This window comes from Panthera onca, chromosome D4 (assembly GCF_046562875.1).
Source record: "Panthera onca isolate mPanOnc1 chromosome D4, mPanOnc1 haplotype 2, whole genome shotgun sequence".
In the NCBI taxonomy this organism is placed as follows: domain Eukaryota; kingdom Metazoa; phylum Chordata; class Mammalia; order Carnivora; family Felidae; genus Panthera; species Panthera onca.
This window is the reverse complement of record NC_138351.1, coordinates 26,405,936-26,425,557: the sequence shown is the minus strand read 5'-3', so window position 1 is coordinate 26,425,557 and position 19,622 is coordinate 26,405,936.

Sequence of the window (19,622 nt, the reverse complement as noted above, 5' to 3'; positions counted from 1 at the left end):
ATAGAAAGAGCCCAAATGTCCATCAACCGATGAATGGATAAAGAAGATGTGGTATATTATATATATATATATGGTATATATATCATATACCATATATATATATATATATAATATACCACATATATGTATACACACACACATATATATATACCACATATATATATACACACACACACATATATATATACCATATATATATATATATATATATATATATATATATATATATAATGGAGTATTACCTGGCAATCAAAAAGAATGAAATCTTGCCATTTGCAACAACGTGGATGGAACCAGAGTGAATTATGCTAAGCAAAATAAGTCAGAAAAAGACAAATATCATATGATTTCACTCGTGTGTGGAATTTAAGATACACAACAGGTGAACATAAGGGAGGAAAAGTAAAAATAATATACAGAGAGGGAGACAAACCATAAGAGACTCTCAAATACAGAGAAACAACAGGGTTGCTGGTAGGGTGGTGGATGGGGGGGATGGGCTAAAGGGGTGAGGGGCATGAAGGAGGACATTTGTTGGGTGTTACATGTAAATGATGAATCACTAAATTCTGTTCCTGAAATCATTATTACACTATATGTTAACTAACTTGGATTTCAGTTAAAAAAAAGTAAAAACTTAAAAAATAAATGGACAAAGTAAAATAAATAAAAAAAAATAAAATAAAAAATAAAATAAAATAAAATAAGATAAAATAAAATAAAATGGTGGTCTACAGACCAACTCCATCAACATGATTCAAGAGCTTGTTAGAAGTGGAGAATTTCAGGACCCACTCTAGAACCCGGGATTTAGAATATGTATTTTAACAGGATCAAGTTGATAAGTACTCATCCACTTGATCTCTATGATCTTTCCAATTTCTGAAATGTTATGAATTTTGAACATTTAACTGTAACATATTCTTTTTATAATTCTATAATCAAGTGAGTGAATACAGTTTTGGAAGCTGACTAAAAAAATAAAAAATAAAATAAAATATATGTATGTGTTTAATGAATAAACGAAATATGCTAAAGTTGAGATTCCTCAAATGAGCGCTCTACACTCTCCCTTTCTTCACCTACAACCCTGCAAGTCAGTCTGAATGACTCCTCCTGGAGGGTCTCCCCGCCATTATCAGAATCTCTGAATTGTCTCTGTGTTATTCCCACTCTTAGCACTTCTGGAAGTCTGACTTTTGACCTCTTCTATTAGCCAGAAAGGTTCCAGCACTGGGCCAGGGAGGGACTCCCTCTCATCCATGCTGGTAACTCGACATTATCAGGCACAGTATCTGGAACACACTGGCCAATCAAAAACTACCTCTCGATTGATAGAATTATGGATATATCTCAATTTTAAGACCTGCCAGAGCTTTCACAGACATTTCAGGGATTCTCAGACCATGGCTTTGTCAGAGCTGGATATTTTCACAGATGGACAACCACTTTGGAAACAAAGAAGAGTTTCTCAAAAAGTGAAGCATATATCTACCATGTGACCCAGCCATTTCACTTCTATGTATTTACAAGAGAGAAATCAAAGCCTCTGTCCGTATAAAGACTCCTATGTCAGTGCTCACAGCAGCTTTATTTGTACAGGTGAAACCCTGGAAACAATCCAAGTATTTGTCAACAGGAGAATCAGTGAACAAATTGTGGCATACCTACACCATGGAAGGCTACTCAGCAATGAAAAATATATATATATATTGATACCTTCAGCCATATGGATGGATCCCAAAATAATTATGCTGAGTGGAAGAAGCCAGACAAAAAGGAATACATACTGTATGATCCAATTTTTATAAAAACTATAGAAGATGTAAACTACCGTGACAGAAAGGAAATTGGTAACTGCTGATAAGAGGGACAAAAAGAGCAGGGAGGGGACATGGGGAGCAGTGACTCCGGAACAAGGAAGTTTTGAGGATGATGGATATATTTTTTATCTTGATTATGGTGGTGGTTTCCATATTACCAAGTTGCATGTTTAAATATGTCTATCATATGTTACTCGATAATGCCATTTTAAAAAGCAAGAAAGAAAGAGGGGCGCCTAGGTGGCTCAATCAGTTAAGCATCTGACTCTTGATTTCAGCTCAGGTCACAATCTCATAGTTTGTGAGTTCAAACCCCACGTAGGGCTCTGAGCTGGCAGCGTGGAGCCTGCTGGGGACTCTCTCTCTTCCTCTTTCTCTGCTCCTCTCCCACTTGCTCACTCTCTTTCGAAATAAATAAATTTTTAAAACTTTATAAAAAAGTAAGAAACAAACCCTGCCCTACATCCTCCTATCATCAGCTTCTTGTTCCCATTGGAATGCTGTTAGAACTTCCCATTTTAGGGATCTATTATAATGTTTGGAGGTTTTTTTAAATAAAATCAGAATCTGTAATGTTCTAATATTAGAAGGACCTACTATGTAATACCTTTTACATCCTGGAAAAAGATTGGGGAAACCATTATTTGAAAGATGGGAGAGATAGTAGCCTGCATCTAAAAATAGCTTGGATGTTCATCAGTAGGAGAACAACTCAATAAATTATACTTCCATTCTTAGGCATTATCTACCTAATTAAAAATGAATTAAACTCAGGGAGTCCGGGTGGCTCAGTCTATTAAACGACCGATTTCAGCTCAGGTCATGATCTCGCGGTTCGTGAGTTCGAGCCCCGCGTCGGGCTCTGTGCTGACAGCTCAGAGCCTGGATCCTGCTTCAGATTCTGTGTCTCCCTCTCTCTCTGCCCATCCCACACTCGTGCTTTGTCTCTCTGTCGAAAATAAGTAAACATTAAAAAAATATTTGTAAAAAAAAAGCTAAACTCTATACCTTAACCTGGAGGCACGTCCACAGTATATTAAGTGAATAATGCAAGTTGCAGGGCAATATGGAGTCTGAGCCTATAGAGAAAGCCAATGTTTGTGAATATGTATGGAGGAACAAAGTCGGAGAAGCATTTACACCAAGCACATCAGTAACCTAGAGGGACTGGAGAGGTTGTTTGGAGGAAAAGCACAGACCAGAAAACTTGTGAAACGGTTCTTTGGCACTAATAACCTCCTTACACACAACGTGACTTCTTTCATCACCTCTTCCTCCTTTTATTGAGGCTTTGCCCCTCCAATCCAGAGTTATCCTGCTTCCAAGTTCCCTCCCTTTGGTGGCAAACAATTGAATGTAAGTGTTTACGATCTAAATAATGTTCACCACTGGATGTTTTGCCTCCCCGAGGGTATCTGTATGTTAGAGGACACTGAGGAGAAGACATAATCCCCAAGGTACCATGCCATCCACACATGGGGGAGTCTTTGGGGACCGAGGACCCTCAGCGCAGGCCACAATGGAACAAGAGATGTCTACTCATGATCAGCCCCACACATGCTCCCTCTCACTTGCCTCTTCTGTTGTTCAGAAAGTTTCCAACTGTTTCCCATCCCAAATTCTCCATCTCGGAATTAGGGTCTCACTTTTCCCCCTGCCTGCCCAAATAGTCTAAGGATCACAAACTGCCCTGTCACTCTGAACCCTCATCCTGTCCTCCAATTTTAGGAAGGCACTTCCTGTCCTCCCTTTGTCCCAACCTTCCACTTTTAACTCTTAGTCATACCTTTAGCACACACTAAATCTGCACAGACTTATAGGGCTCTTATGAACAGCTAAAAAGAAGAGAGCATAAGGAGAAAATTCTACAGAGCCTCAGGAAATTGCAGTCACGTACACCTGGATGACCCTGAAATCTAAGTTTTAATTATTGATCTAAGTCTCGTGGTAAGCTCCTATTTCCCAGTATATGTCAAGAGTCTTATATCAATAGTCATACAAGGGAGTTCACTTATTCCTCAATAAAAAGTCATGGTATGCCTTTTCTATGCCACCCAGCCGAGATTTACTGAGGTAGGCAAATGTTCCCATTTCCAACTCAGCTGACAATTACAATCCATGAACAGATCAGTGTTTATGGCCACATCACCCTTAGAGTTAAGCTACAAGCATTCAATCATATCAGACTTCTACAGTTTATTAGCTAAATGTTCTTACAAATGGAGTAGCCACTCAGTATGTTTTTGACCAATATCTTTTGAGACCCATGCTGTCCAACATGGTAGCTGACAGCCTGCACAGCTCGTGAGTGTACTTGAAATATGGCCAGTCTAAAATGAAATGTGCTACAAGTAAAATCCACACACAGTGTAAATGTGCTACGAGTAAAATCCACACTTTCTTAATAAGAAAAATGCAAAATAGCTCATTAATAATTTTGTATTTTTTGTGTTGAAATGGTAATATTTTGGACTTATTAGGATTTATTGTGTATTTGGATTTAATATATCAATAAAATTAATTTCATCTATTTCTTTTTACTCTTTATAATGTGGAGTACTTTTTACTTTTGTTTTTAAAAATTATCAACTCAAAAAAAAGGTATCAATTAAACACTTATCTTTCCTAAAAGCCCCATTGTTGTTATTTTTGACTCAATGATCTAGATCATTGGGTCTCTTTGAGTCTTCTTTTTTTTTTTTAACGTTTATTTATTTTTGAGAGAGAGACAGAGCATGAACGGGGGAGGGTCAGAGAGAGAGAGAGACACAGAATCCGAAACAGGCTCCAGGCTCTGAGCCGTCAGCACAGAGCCTGACGCGGGGCTCGAACTCACGGACCGCGAGATCATGACCTGAGCCGAAGTCGGCCGCTTAACTGACTGAGCCACCCAGGCGCCCCTCTCTTTGAGTCTTCTGTGTAATCTTTTAAAACCCTGAATCTGCCATCCAACATTTCAGCTGTTCCTCCTATATTTTTTTCACCTGCAGATCTAATATGTGTGCTTCATGCATTCCTTTAAGTCATTGATAAAAAATATTTAACATGACATGTTGAGACATTCAACTGGAGACATTATCTAGGCTGACATTCATTCCTTAACTAATTAATTCATCTTTACATTGAGTGTGGCTGTTTAACCAGCCAAGAATCCATCAAAATGAATTCCATAATGATGTCTTCCTTGACCTTTTGTCTGAGCCACCTGTGAATCATGAACCCAATTACATGAAGACCAAGCTGGTATTGCCCATTTGTGGTTTTTGTTTGGGGGCTTTTGGGAGAGGGGAAACTGTTTTAGTCTAGTTTGGTTTGATTTTTTGCAATCACCCTGGAACTCATTTCTCATGCCAACTCCGTATCTATCTTCATTCTAACCTGATGTCAACCTAGCTCTCATATTAAGGTTTTTTGACCTATAACTCCATTCCTTCCCTTGGTCCCTTTTGATCCTTATAGGCTGTTTTTCCAATATTTAAATCAACTTCTCCAAGTGAATTTGTCTTGACTGCCCTTTCAACGCTTGGTGCACTGGTTTGTCTTGGATAGGAATTCCTCTTGTACAGCTTAGGCTTATGAAGCCTAGCCACAATCCACTTGGCTAATTTTTCACTCACTCCCCTTTTCCCTGATGGGGAAAAATTGGGCAAGATGGTTCAGAAAGAGAAAGAGTAGAGGAGGCCAGCGAGAGGTGGTCTGAGAAACCAAATGAACAATAATTTAGGTGCATTTGGAATCCATCTTTGTTCCTTTTTGGGCAATCAAGACATTTTCTATTCTCTTCTTCCATATGCCATTATTACCAACAGTTGTTCTTTGGTCACATGAGCAAGCCCAGTTATGATTTTTATCATCTCTGCAACCATTTAAATACGCTATGATAGCTCTTACATGGTCTCATCGACTAAAAGTCCAAATTTTTGTTAACCACGTTACTTCTGCTATTTCCAATGTAAAGATCCTTTTTCTCACCACAGAAGGCAGAGATTAAGAGGTAAATAAAATTGTGTTGTCTCTATGATCTGCTAATGTCTCTCCATCTGCCCCAGCTCTGGACTTTGCTCTTCATTCTTCTTACTCTGGGTCTGGTTCAAATAACCTTTTTGTGTGTGTTGCTCTCTGTATTATTTTTTTTTTACAACTTTAATGAATTCTGAACTTCAATACTTCTGCCATTGTTCATAGAATTGTGCTGCCCTTTCGCACTCAAAACTTGGCCATATAGCCCACCTCCCATCTTGTTCCACACCAACATCCGCAGCCTAGTGACACAGAGTCTCCTTTATTCCTCTTGGGGATCATTCATGCCTTTGTGGTGAGAATTTTATCTTTTAGAACTTCCCTTCTCTCTCAAATAATATTCTCTTTTACAGTCGGTTAGTCAAGGGATTTTATCTATTTTTCCTCAAAAAAACAAAAACAAAAAAACCCAAGAAAACCACCAATCTGTTTCCTGAAGTGTAGGCTATGTTACAGACTTCTCAGCATCCCACAGTTAGCCAATATGGCCTCCAGTGCTGCAGCCAAGTCAGTCGTGTGGGTTTGCATGGCCCTGTCATGAGTGTCCTTTCTCCCCACCCACCAAGTCATAGGAACCCCCCCCTATAATATCCAAGCAGCATTTCCTTGGAACCAAGACAATGGTATCAACAGTGGCTGAAGTGAAAGTATCCCAAGAGAAAAAAAAGAGGATCAAGGGGGCAGAACTAGGTTAAACCAGAGATGCCTAACACCCCTTTCCAATTAGAGATACCCTTTCTGTTGCTCAAACTTTGTCCTGTGCTCTGTTTTTTTAATGTTTATTTGTTTTTTGAGAGAGAGAGAGAGACAGAGTGCTAGTGGGGGAGGGGCAGAGAGAGAGGGAGACACAGAATCGGAAGCAGGCTCCAGGCTCCCAGCTGTCAGCACAGAGCCCGACGTGGGGCTTGAACCCACGAACTGCGAGATCATGACCTGAGCCGAAGTCAGACACTTAACTGACTGAGCCACCCGGGTGCCTCCTGTGCTCTGTTTTAATAAGGAAAGTTGCCCATTCCTGTGACCATGTCTTCTCTTCCAAAGTTGTGATTTCAACTGAAAGATGGGCATCACCTATGTTGGGAGCCTACCTCCCTAAGTTCTTTCATTAACGTAACAGGTAAGGTGAAAAATTAAGCTGCTTCAATAAAGAGTCCCCCTCACCAAATACAGTAGCTCAAACAAGTAGGAAATCTATTCCTGTCTCATGTCACAGTTCAGAGCCTATGTGTGTTCTAGGAATACACGGCTCTGCTCTGTGGGGTTATCCACAGATCGGACTCCTTCTGTCTTATCCTCTATCATTTCCCCAGGGTTTCCTCCCCTACATGGTCAAAGCTGACTCACTAGCCCACAGGAAGGAATGAAGATAGGAAATCGAGAGCAACCAATTTCCTTCTAAGGAAATGATGTGGAAGCTGTATACATTACTTCCACGTATGTTTCTCTGGTAAAAAACTTAGTGACCGTGCCTTTATTGCAAAGCAGGGTAGGAAATAGAGTTATTTAAGGGGATGTGACCAAATGTTCTGAGAAATTCAAGGTGGGGGGTTCTATTACTCAAGCAAAGAAAAGGAGAATGGACACTCGGGGCCAATTAACGCATTTTTCATAGTTTCCTAAATAAAGTCTCAGCAAAATATAGTCTGGAATTTTCCTAATCTTCATGTTGAAACAGAATTTAGTGGACAATCAGAACTCAAGGTAATACCCTGACACCTTCCCTTTCTGTCCCTAGGGAAAAGCACAGGGTCTTTCTGCCATATTGGCCACTCCAGCCAACTCTGAAGTCAGCCTTTTATACAAAACTTTATTAATAAACATAGGCATAATACTGTGCATGGCAAGCTTTACTGTTTTAATTTTCATCTCTAAGGATAGCTCTGAATTTTGATCATTATTCTAAAAAATATCTATAGGGAATATAACTTGTTTGTATTTGTTCTTTCCAGTACCTTTAACTAAAGAGGTTTTTTGTTGTTGTTGTTGTTGTTGTTGTTGTTGTTGTTGTTGTTGTTTGCCTTAATCAAAAAAGGAGGAGGAGGAGGAGGAGGAAGGGGAAGTGGAAGGGGAAGGGGAAGGGGAAGGAAAGGAAAGGAAGGAAAGGGGAGGGGAGGGGAGGAGAAGAGAGGAGAGGAAAGGAAAGGAAAAGAAAGGAAAGAAAGGAAAAAAATAGAATAAGCAGACATAGCAAATACTCTATCATGTCACAGAGACCATCCTGCAATATAAGCTTTGTTATAGAAATCATTGGGCTAGAGTTTCCATCACAACTATGCCACTTTATAACTTACTTTTCCTAAGCCTCAATTTGCCTATCTGTAAAATAGGAATGGCAATTTGAAAACATGGTCGCAGATCTTTTGACATTACTCCCATTGAAAAGTGGACTCTGTGTCCCCTTCCCTTGAATCTAGGCAAGCTTGTGACTTCCTTGACCAATATAAAGTAGCAAAGGTGACTTCTGAGTCTAGGTCATTAAAAAAAACAAAAAGATGCAACTTTTGCTTCATAACCTATAAGACTTGTTCTTGAACTCCCTGAACCACCACGTAAGAAACCCAACTACCCTGAGACTGCCATGCTGGAAAGATCTCAGGCAAGGGTCCCAGCTAAGCCCAGCTTTCCCTCCTAGACACCACTCATGGGAGGAAGTCTCTTGAGTCCTCCAGCCAATTTATCCACCAGCTGAATCCCACTGAGTGACTTATGTTGATGCTATCTGGAACCAAAGAATTAACCAGCCCTGCCTGAATTCCTGACCCACAGAATTGTGAGGTAGAGTAAGACGGCTGCTGTTTTAAGCCACGAAGGTTTAGGTTATTATTCCTACACAGCAATAAATAACCAAAACCATGAGGAATTGGATACCCTCCATGGTGTCCTTTGACGGTGATATTCTAGGACTTTGTAAGAGAGAAATGAGTTCTAGCTGCCTCATTTGCACTGGCCACAAAACCCTCTCCACATCTCTTACATTTCTCTGGGCAGATCCTTACCTGTATTTACATAATTAATTAATTAACTCTCCATCAGTAAAGTAATTGCTCTCCAGAAAAAGGATAATGTTTATAATGGTATAAACAACGATACACTGCTATTGCTTGTGAAGGCAATATTTTATACAGCCTTAGAGCCTTTGAACACACTCTGTGACTGCCTTACAACCAGCAGCAGCCACAAGCCAGTGAGAGCTACCAACCTAAGTGCTCATACCCTGACTTCTAGAGAGGTAGTTGGGGGTGGTAGCCATCAGACCTCCAATTCTCTTCAAGTCAACCGACCGACGTTGCTAAACACTGGAAATATAGAGAGGAATAAGACAGGTTCCCTATCTCCTAAGAGCTTGGAGTCCTGTGGAAAGACACATGCAAAGTGGATCATGTCCATTTATGTGGCGTAAGACTGGAGGCAGGTACTGGGAATCATAGAAGACAAAGTGAGATGCAGGTAAGGTTTCAGGGAGGCAATGACCTTTGAGATGAGTCTTAAAGAATGCACTTGAATTATCCAGAGTAGAGAACTGGGGGTGGGGGTGTGGCATGATAAGGGCAAAGAGGCCAGAGAGCACAGGGCATGTGGGTGGCCACACCCACATCTTGCCTCTACTCTCCCAAGAAAATTAGCACCAACTGTGTATGCTGGCCTCTTGGCCCCTGACTAGACTCTAAGAGGACACGGTGACTGCTTTCTCCCTACTTCCTTCTGCTCTGATCAGAATCTGCCCTATGGCCGGTCCACCCCCAGCAACGCAGCAGCCTGTCTAAAGGGTATTTGGTGATTCCTGCCAAGACTTGGCAATTGACAGGCCCTGAAGCATTTCCAAGTATTTTCATGTGTGTGCATCTCCTTCTGGGCTTTCTCCTTCTCTCGACTGGAGGATCGACCCTAGCCCTCGGCTTTGTATGACCTTAGAACTATTCTATCCCAAGTTCTACAGAAAAAAAAAATTATTCTGTAGAACAAAATCCACCTCTTCTTGAGATTCTGTGGTCTTTCACTTATGTGGTTTCTCTTTCTTAAAGGACCCTCCAGGGTCGGTTGACTGACCTTATGCCTTATTATATAAATACCTCTTTTCTGTCCAGATGCCTTAGAGATTCTGCAAGGCCCTTTGCAAACACAGAAACTGCAGCTTTTGCCTCCCCCCTATTGCCCTTTAAAAGTTTTAATAAACCTTCTCTACCACTGGAGGACATCTTCTGTGTGCATGATAAAATTTCTTGTGGATTAAGAGAAAAGGTCCTGGAGTTGGGAGAAGCCCTCCTGCCTTCCCATTTCCTCTTACCCTCACAAGTGAGCCAAGTAGGAGAGACGAATCTGTCTCCAAAGGATAACTCAACTTCTGAGGGTAGATAATGTTAATTCTGGGTTTTCTGTACTCCTGGATATCTCTAATGCTCTTCAAAGAGTGTTATCAGATACTCAAAACACAACTCAAAACATCAATTCTTTTTAGTGTTCACTTGAAAAAAAATTGCCACTTGGCACTTTTAGATTGAGGGAGGACACCGTGAGAGTCATCTCCAGTGGTTCCACAACCCCTAAGACATGATCGGCCACTGTCTTTGGTACTATTTCTCAAGAGTCCTTTGAACTCTTTGTTCCCTGAATAACCGAATAAATAATATTCACAGAGGGATCACAAGATTGTCCATGGAGCAAAAATCATAGTGTGGTTTCAGGTTCTCCCCTCACCTTTCTGTGCCTGCAGCTCTGCATTTAACAAATGGGGATAATGTTATCACATGACCTCTATCTCACGAAGCTCTTGGATGAGAAATTAGATACTGTTTTTGACCGTGAACCTTTACGTCTGCAACTTCCTCCGTGTGAAGAATGTCATCTTCAGAAGCAGCGTTGCTTTTATTAATTTAATTTTGTAAGTGAAGAAAATCATATACTAGAGGATCAACAAGGATCTACAGTGTCGAGGTAACCCACACTCTCCAGGATGGACTAAAAAACAATCAGTTGAGAAGCCCCCTCTCTGCCTATTGAAAGGACTGCCTTGCAGCTGGCCATCATAAGAAATGTCAAGGCACTGAATGACCTCACCTCGTCTTGGAAGCACAGCCTGCCAGCTTCCTTTGCTTTGGAGATTGTGACACAGTTATGGGGCTGGCTGTGAGGACCGGGTTACCTCTGTACTGCCAAGGCTATGTTGGGTGTCTCATTAGAGGATTCCAGAGAGCTTCTTGTTAAGTTAGACTTTCCTCTTCATTCATCTTTTCATTCTGGAATATGATATATTTTGGCAGAAAAGAGGGTGTTCCGGAGTAGGTAGTTTTCTCCCTCATTCTGGATTTCAGTGGCTACTGGAGACAGAGAGACAGAGAGACAGGGAGAGAAAGAGGAGAAACAGGGTTTTTAAATTTCCTGTTAAAAATAGGCTGTGAGTGAAACCCTATCTCAACACTTGTTAGCATTTAGCATAGGTCTTTGTATAAAGAAGGAAATGCCCCATTCTCCTATTTTCATAAGAACACTGAAAAGAGGTCATTATAGTCTAGCCCAAGACCCCTTCCATCCAAGAACCAAGGCCCTTTCCTGCCTTCTCCCAGCACATATGGTTTCTGCTTCCTTCTATATCCCCTGTACTTTCCTAAGGTCTTTTCTCTAGAACAGAGCCAAAACACACACGTGGAACCTAAGCCCACACATATTCAGCAGACTCAAGACTCTAATGGGAGCCAGTTTCTAAAACAAAGCAAAACACAGCACAAAAAAAAAAAAAAAAACCCTTTCACTTATTTTTAATCTTTTTCCTTCCCTCATCATCCTTCTTGATTACTATTTATTTTTCAGTATTTCTCAGCAACACAAGACTTTTGTTTCTGCTCTGTTTCCTATCACCTTTTCCAGACAGCCTTGGGGAGTGAAGCAGACGTAAGACTGCCATCTTGTGCTCAAGTCTGTTATCATTGTTTCTTTTGAAATCAAATGTGATTCGTGGGATTTGAGAGAAGGCTTTGGAGTCCAGGTCTGATGCTCCTTGACCTGGGTTTTCCCAGAAGGTTTTGAAATTTCCCCTCCTTTGGCACTGCTCTTTCTTGGCCTTCCCTCACCAGGATGCCATGAGTCATCTATTAGTTGAAAGGCTCTTTCCCGCCCCCCCCAAATGACTCCTAGTGTGACTTAGGATAATTATAGTTCAGATGCAGCTACCTATGATTTTATGACTGGACTCAGTGGGCCAACTCGGGAGAGTGGGCACTTAATAGCTAAGTCACAACAGGTGGTTTAAAAACAAAGACCTAGTGAGTATTCCCCACACCCTACCACCATCTCTACATTGGAAACTGACAAACAGTGCATGGCATGCCAAGACCTTGGCTGGATGTCCTTGAGGTCAAGATCCCATAGGACCTAGGACTACCAAGATGGGCCACTTTTGGGTAGCATGTTAATGCTTACCAAAGTTGACGGTGGGCTTACATCAATAACCTGGGAGAGACAAAGCAAAGGAGAGAGGTAGGGGAAATGGAAGGAAAGTAAAGAAAGAACCACAGGCGAGGAAGAGAAATCTAAGGAGGTCACCAATGTAAAGATCTAAAGTGAATAAAGAGAGCTCCATACGGGAACAAGCACGAGGCAACTGCAACAATAATGCCGGGAAAACTATAATGAGGGCAAGGGACACCGACAAGAACCCACAGTGTCAGGGAACTGACAGGGATTTGTGGAGACTCTAGTGAACAAGAGAGATCATGTCTCATCCAAAGGGACATCTCAACTCAAGGATGCAATTGTCAAGGAAGAATGTGGCTCTCCCGTTACTGAAGCTTCTGGTTTTGAAAGAGAATTCATAAAATATACCTTTGCATATGAAATTTTCAAATGTTTAAAGTTGGCTCAAAATGTTTTAAAAGAGACTATGTGGGACAAATACATAGTGTTGGATTTCATCTGTGGCTGCTGGTTTAAAACCCTCCCCTATGCCTGACACAAAATTTTACTTGTATATGGGGCATAAATAGGTATGATAGCCATACCTTCCCCTGTGTCCCCCTCTTATTCAAGAAAGTTTATGAAAACACAAGTAATGTTGTGGATGGTATGATGGTTCCTCATTTCTTTTCAAAACGCATTCACACAAGTGGACGTCTGTAAGCAAAAACCTTGACCTAAACTTCATATCTTATAAAGAATTTATTCAAAATAGATCAAGAACTTAAATGTAAAACAGAAAATTGCAAAATCTTCACAGGAAAAAAAAAAGCATAGGAGAACATCTTTGGGACATGCGGCTAGATGAAGAGTTCTTAGCGAGATTTGGTGTGAAAAGTATAATCTATTAGAAAAAAATTGATAAAATAGACCTGATTAAAATTAAAAATGTTTGTTCTATGAAAGATCCTGTCAAGAGAATGAAAAGACAAACTAAAGAGTGGAAGAGTATATTTACAGACCACATAGCCAACCAAGTGATTATATCTAGACTTCACAAAGTACTCTCAAAACTCAACATGAAAAAAAAATACAATTCAATCAGAAAATGGGCCAAGACATAAAGAGATATTTCACCAGAGAAAATATGAACACATGAAAAAGTTTTCAAAATCATTAACTATTAGAAAAATGCAAATTAAAACCACAATGGAGATATCACTACACACCTACCTGAATGGCTAAAATACAAAATAGTAATAACATCAAATCCTGGCACGAATGCAGAGAAACTGGGTCACGCATACATTGCTGGTGGGAATGTAAAATGGCACAGACACTCTGGAATATAGTTTGGTAGTTTCCTCTGAAACTAAAAATGCACATATCATAAGACCCAGCAATTGCATTTTGGGGCATCTATCCCAGAGAAATTAAAACCTATGCTCACACAAAAACTTACACATGAACGTTCATGGAAGCTTTATTCCTAATAGCCAAACATTGGAAACAGCCCTAATTTCTTTAATGGATGAATGGTTAAACTAACTGTGGTATATCCATGCCATGGAATACTACTCAACAATAAAAAAGAATGAACTACTGGTATACACTACTTGGATGGATCTCAAAATAATTATGTCATAGAGCGTATGCTTATAGTATATAATACTTATGATGTAAATTGTACGATTCCATTTATATAATATTCTCAAAATGACAAAATTATAGAAATGGAGAACAGATTAATGGTTGCAAGGGTTAAGTTTTGGCAGAGAGGATGAATGTGGATATAGCTTTAAAGGGTAAGCATGAAGGAGTTCCGTGGAGGTGGTACAGTTCTGCATCTTGATTGTGAATAGCAGTTACACAAAACTATATGTCTGATATAACTGCAGCAACTACACACACACACACACACACACACACAAATGAGTGCAGGTATAACTGGTGAAATCTGAGTCAACTCTCAATTGTACAATGTCAATGTCCTAGTTTTGATATAGTTCTATAATTATACACAATATCAACACTGGGGAAGGCAAGGCAGGTAAAGGGGTTCACGGAAGCTCCCTGCACATTTCCTTGCAATTTCCTGAGTCTGTAATCATTTCAAATTAAAAAATTTTTTAATTCCTATATTTCAGCACATTATCCGTAATTAAGAATAAGCCATTTATGCTATACCTTGCAACAGGGTATATGCAACAAGTATGACATTGTGTGTCATTGCACCTGAATTGAAAACCCACGCCTTTCTCCTTCTCTCCAAAATGGATTGCACTTAACCTCACATGATGCCTTTCACAATAACTGACTAATCCTATGGCCTCAGAAGTAACTAAATAAAATATCTCAGGAACAAAAGGGCCTTTGTCATTCCATCAGTTCAGGACTTTTCCTCACGTTAAGTGAACTGTGAGTCACCTGCCGTAAAGATGAGTTGATGGATAAGGATTGTTCACAAAGACAGTGGAGTGAGGCCCTGAATGTATCAGCCAGGACAGGCTACCTGCTCTAAGAAACAACTTTAAATTCCAAGTGGCCTAATACAATGAAAGTTTATTTCTCACTATACAAAGGACAAAGCGGATATTAGTGATTGGATGAGCCTCTTCCCATGATGACTCAGGTACCCAAGCCCCTTTCATGCTATGACTACCCCGTCATCAATAGAAGTCTGGGATCACCCAAATGCCAAGAGTGGGGAAGAGAGGGAATACATTAAATGGAACAAGATGCTTTTTGGGTCAGCTCTGGAGGAGCACGTATCACTTACTCCAGCACTACTCACACAGCTCCTTCTAAAAGCAGGCGGGCTGGGCAATACAGTTTAGCTGAGGGCCCAGGAAAAGGAAATGGTTTGGTGAGTATATATAGCCAGTCTCTGCCACATTAACCATTCTAGAGGATCCCTCCTGAGAGTGGAAGTTGGCTGTTAAAGCACTGAAGAGATGGTTAGGCAACATGCAATTGAAGTTACTGAAGTGTGAGACACAGAAGGTTCTATGTGGAAGCCCTATTTTCAGGATCCAACAGAAATAATAATTTGTTGGCATTCAGAAAGATCCTGAAATTTCTAGATGATTGAAAATTGCTCTTACAGCTGCTGTGGTGTGATGCCATATGTTTTGGCAGTTATTTTTCTTGTTACTTGCACTGATATTGTCCTGATGATTATTCACTGCATGTAATAGTTATACACTATAAATTATTCAGACTTCAATTCTCCTCTCTCATTTCTTAAAGGTGAAATAACTCGCCAAATGGAGCCACAAAAAGAGGAAACTTCTCCCACCAAATTCTCCCCTCATCAGAAGCTAGACCTACGTTAGAACATAGGATGTTCATAGCTTTCAAAAAATGCAATTTTCTAGTCATCTTTTCAACAGCATTGGACGTGGCCAGGCCTTGCAAACAAGAAATCTGGTTGCATCATGGGGAGAATAGACCCAGTAACACATCTGTTCCTTGGTCACACTCCCAACTGAGCTAAATTTAGCTTTTCAATGGCATAGGTGGGTTATAAATAGATTTAGTCATCATAAAAATGCTCTGAATGTGAAGCAAGCCCTCTAAACACTTCTAATACATCCTTTTCTAACCCAAGATGGGAAACACGGTTTATTTGCACCCAAAATCCCTGTAGATGCCCCACTGAAAGGCCCTTCTTTCCCTAACCTCCCTGCAAAATCCTTGCCTATAACACAGTGCCCCTCCTAAACAAGCCCTGCTCCCACTTGCTCCTGTATTGGGCTTTCTAGAGTGGTCTCTTCTGTTAGGTATGTCACCACGAACCTGTTGTCTTTGGTGTAAATCTGAGTCATTATTATACCTTCTTTCTCTCTCACTAGTGTATGACAACATCAACAAGCGACTTGGAAGTTGATGTGACCACTTCTCTTCAAACCAACCAGCCGAAACTTCATTAGAGGTGCTTTATCAGAGCCAAAATAACTCCCACTTGCTATATTCCTTTTCTGGGTGAAAGAAAAAATAACAAAAACTAAGCTCCTCCCGGAGATTTATTCACAAAATCAGCTGCCAACTTGCGTTGTTGAGTCACTTAGCCCTATCTTCATTAACTATAGTTTTCAACAGGGAAAGCCAACATTCACATGCAAAGAATGTTCATGAACATTCCATTGGCTTTAAACCCTAAACCAGAAGGTTTTAGTAACAGTAAATGAAACAACCAAGGTTCCAGTTAACTGAAGTAGTTCCCCAGATGTTACTGTTAATGGAGAATTTTGTTGTATATTGGAGAAGTTGGTGATTCAGAGATTGGGAGCACATTGGAAGACATTTACTGAAGTGCCATGGTCCTAGAAGTTCCAGTAGAATGAGCAGTTAGGAGCTGAAGGATATATGCATGGAAGATGCTCAAAAGTAACACTGGGTGAAACTAATAAAATAATGGAAATAATTTAACTCGTGTTAGTGGAGCACCTACTCCGTGGCACACATTTAGTCTTCACCTGAAGCCTACCATATAGATAGATAGATACATAGATAGATAGATGATAGATAGATAGATATAGATATACATATACATATACATATACATATACATATACATATACAGACATATATTTCTTTTTTTTTTAATTTTTTTTTAACATTTTTATTTATTTTTGAGACAGGGAGAGACAGAGCATGAACAGGGGAGGGTCAGAGAGAGGGAGACACAGAATCCGAAGCAGGCTCCAGGCTCTGAGCCGTCAGCACAGAGCCCGACGCGGGGCTCTAACTCACGGACTGTGAGATCATGACCTGAGCCGAAGTCAGCCGCTTAACCAACTGAGCCACCCAGGCGCCCCATATATTTCTGTGTTTCTTTGACAGATAAAGAAATTGAGGCTTTGAAGTAACTTGACCAAAGTCCTACTTGCAATCCAAGAGGAATCAAACTTCAATCCTTAGATTCCTTTTCACTGCTCCAGTCCCCAACCCTATCTCTCATTCTTTTTCCAGCTTTTTTTGAGGAAAATGAATTTTCCACACCAAGGATCCTCCATTAATCTCAGACAAACCTCACTAAATTTACCTTTCATCTCTGAGATTTCTGTTAAGCCAAACTCTCTCCCCAGACTTGTTTCTGTGTTAACCCCACAACTACATGGTTTGACACCATTATGGAAACTGCTCCTGAAATTTCATTCCTTGAAAAAGTCGAGATCTTTTGAGCACAGAGTGCCTTCACTACTCTCCCAGAACATTCTCCCAAATCTCCATCTCAATGATAAAAACCAAGCTTTAGATATAAGTCTTTCTCTTAAAATACCACTTTGTGTAGATGAAATGAATAAACATCACACCCAGCAGGGTGGGCAGAGAAAATAAACTTAAAAAAAAAAAAGCATAAAAGCTTCCAAGTGCAGCATTGAAAAGTACCCACCTAGATGTAGCCACCTGGAAACAAGAGCAGGCAGACAGACAGAAGGTCAAAAATGACCTGGAATAAATAGGATGGTTTTTTGCCAGGGCATCATGGATAATGTGACACTCAGAGGTAGAAGTTAAAAGAGTGCCAGCGACTGCAAACGGCAGCCAAAGCCACAAATCAGGACACTGGGGAACCTGAGTGTGTTGAGAGTGGGGGTTCGAAGAGGGGGGTCACTAAATCCCCCCACTGGCTGTACCTGTGCAGAATGACCACAGTGCAAGCATGCATTTGGGGGGGGGAGAATGGAAGAGTTAGTGGGCAGAGAGGCCCTTTGAGAACCAGACTGGGATAGGAAGTGAGTTCAACCAGGAGTAGTAATAAAAAGAAGACTAATAATCTAGCACCAACAGCAAAGGAAATAAGCTCTCATCCTTCAGAAATGGAGAAGCTGTTTTAAATATGTGGCATGGGGTGTAGGCCAGCCAGGCAACAGCGAGTATTTACTCCCACAGGCAGCCAGGGTTCCATGCTTGTAGCACGGTCTCCAGAAATTTGGGAAGTGACTATACTCCTCGATTCTCCAATGTCCTCCTAAGGAAGGAAACAAACATCCCTGGTTGTGGAAGAGAAGAAAAGATTTTATAAGCAGTAGATGCTCAGGAAATTTGCTTATCATTTTAACTGTGTGTTCCATACTCTTTCCCATTCACTAAAGTTTTAACCGTGGTAAGAATGCTTTTGATAGGAGTAAGATGCCACCTTATGAAATTGGAGGAGCTTGTGAAAAATTATCTGATGCAGGTACCAAATCCTCACACACCTAATGTGACCAGATATGGTCCTACCTATTCCAAAAACACAGGGAAAGAATGTCGTTTGTAATAATTTGGCAGAAGCAAATGGAGGTTAGCGCTGTAGCTGAAAATTGCTTAGAAACTTAGTGCTCAAGAAAGCCATAAAAAATTAGATGATCACGCAAGTCATGTTCTGTCAATAGGAGACGATCTCCTTGTCCTCTGTGGGTGCATTCACAACATTCACCCGATCCATTCTGTCATCTCTAACATCTTATTGTGAGAGAGGCTGTCAGAATCCCTGTGGACTGGCCACAAGATCCAAGGAACAAATTGAAGACATCTGGCTGGGAAAATCATACAGAAATCTGTTAAAAAGACATTCCCAATTATCTGTAAAATCAAATCTGGGGAATTCTTGGATAGAAACATAAGAGAACTCTACACATTTCTCACCTTGATGATCAATAGTTGTGAGAATGTGGGGGTTTTTTTGTTTTATTTTGATTTTATTTTAGTGTGCGTACATGTGTGTGTTCATATTCTTGCCACACTGACCTCACCAGCGTACTGTTTATTAAAAAATCAGAATTCATCAACGCTGTTTTGCATGATCACTAATTGAAATATTAATTCCAATGAGTTCTCCAAACACGTGTAGTGGGGCTGGATCAGGGATCCACAAACTTTTCTGCCAAGGGCCAAATAGTAAATACTGGAGACTTTGCAGACCATATGGTTTCTGTCACACTTTGTAACTCAGCCATTGTCACGTGAAAGCAGCCATAGACAATACATAAATGAGTGACAGGGGCTGTGTTCTAATAAAACTTTATTTGCTAAAACAGCTGGTGGGCAGGATTGGCCCCACAGGTCCTACTATGCTGACCTCTGTGACAGATTAATCTCCCATTAAAAAGATGCAGATCTCTACAGATGCTCAGGGTTTCTCTTGGATAAAAATGTCTTTTCATGATCAAGAAACTAATGTTAACGGCAAATCACTATGACAATTTCCTTGTGTGACACAGATCCACAAAACGAGACCTTTAGCTACCTCTGTAAAGTATCTACCACATTTCATGCATTGCCGGGGCGGGGGGGGCGGGGGGGCTGATATTAACGTCAGTTCACCCAGCCTCCATTCCGATGCTCTTTGGCACACCAGTTGGTTGTGTATGAATTACATTGACTGGACTCCCTTGCAGCCAG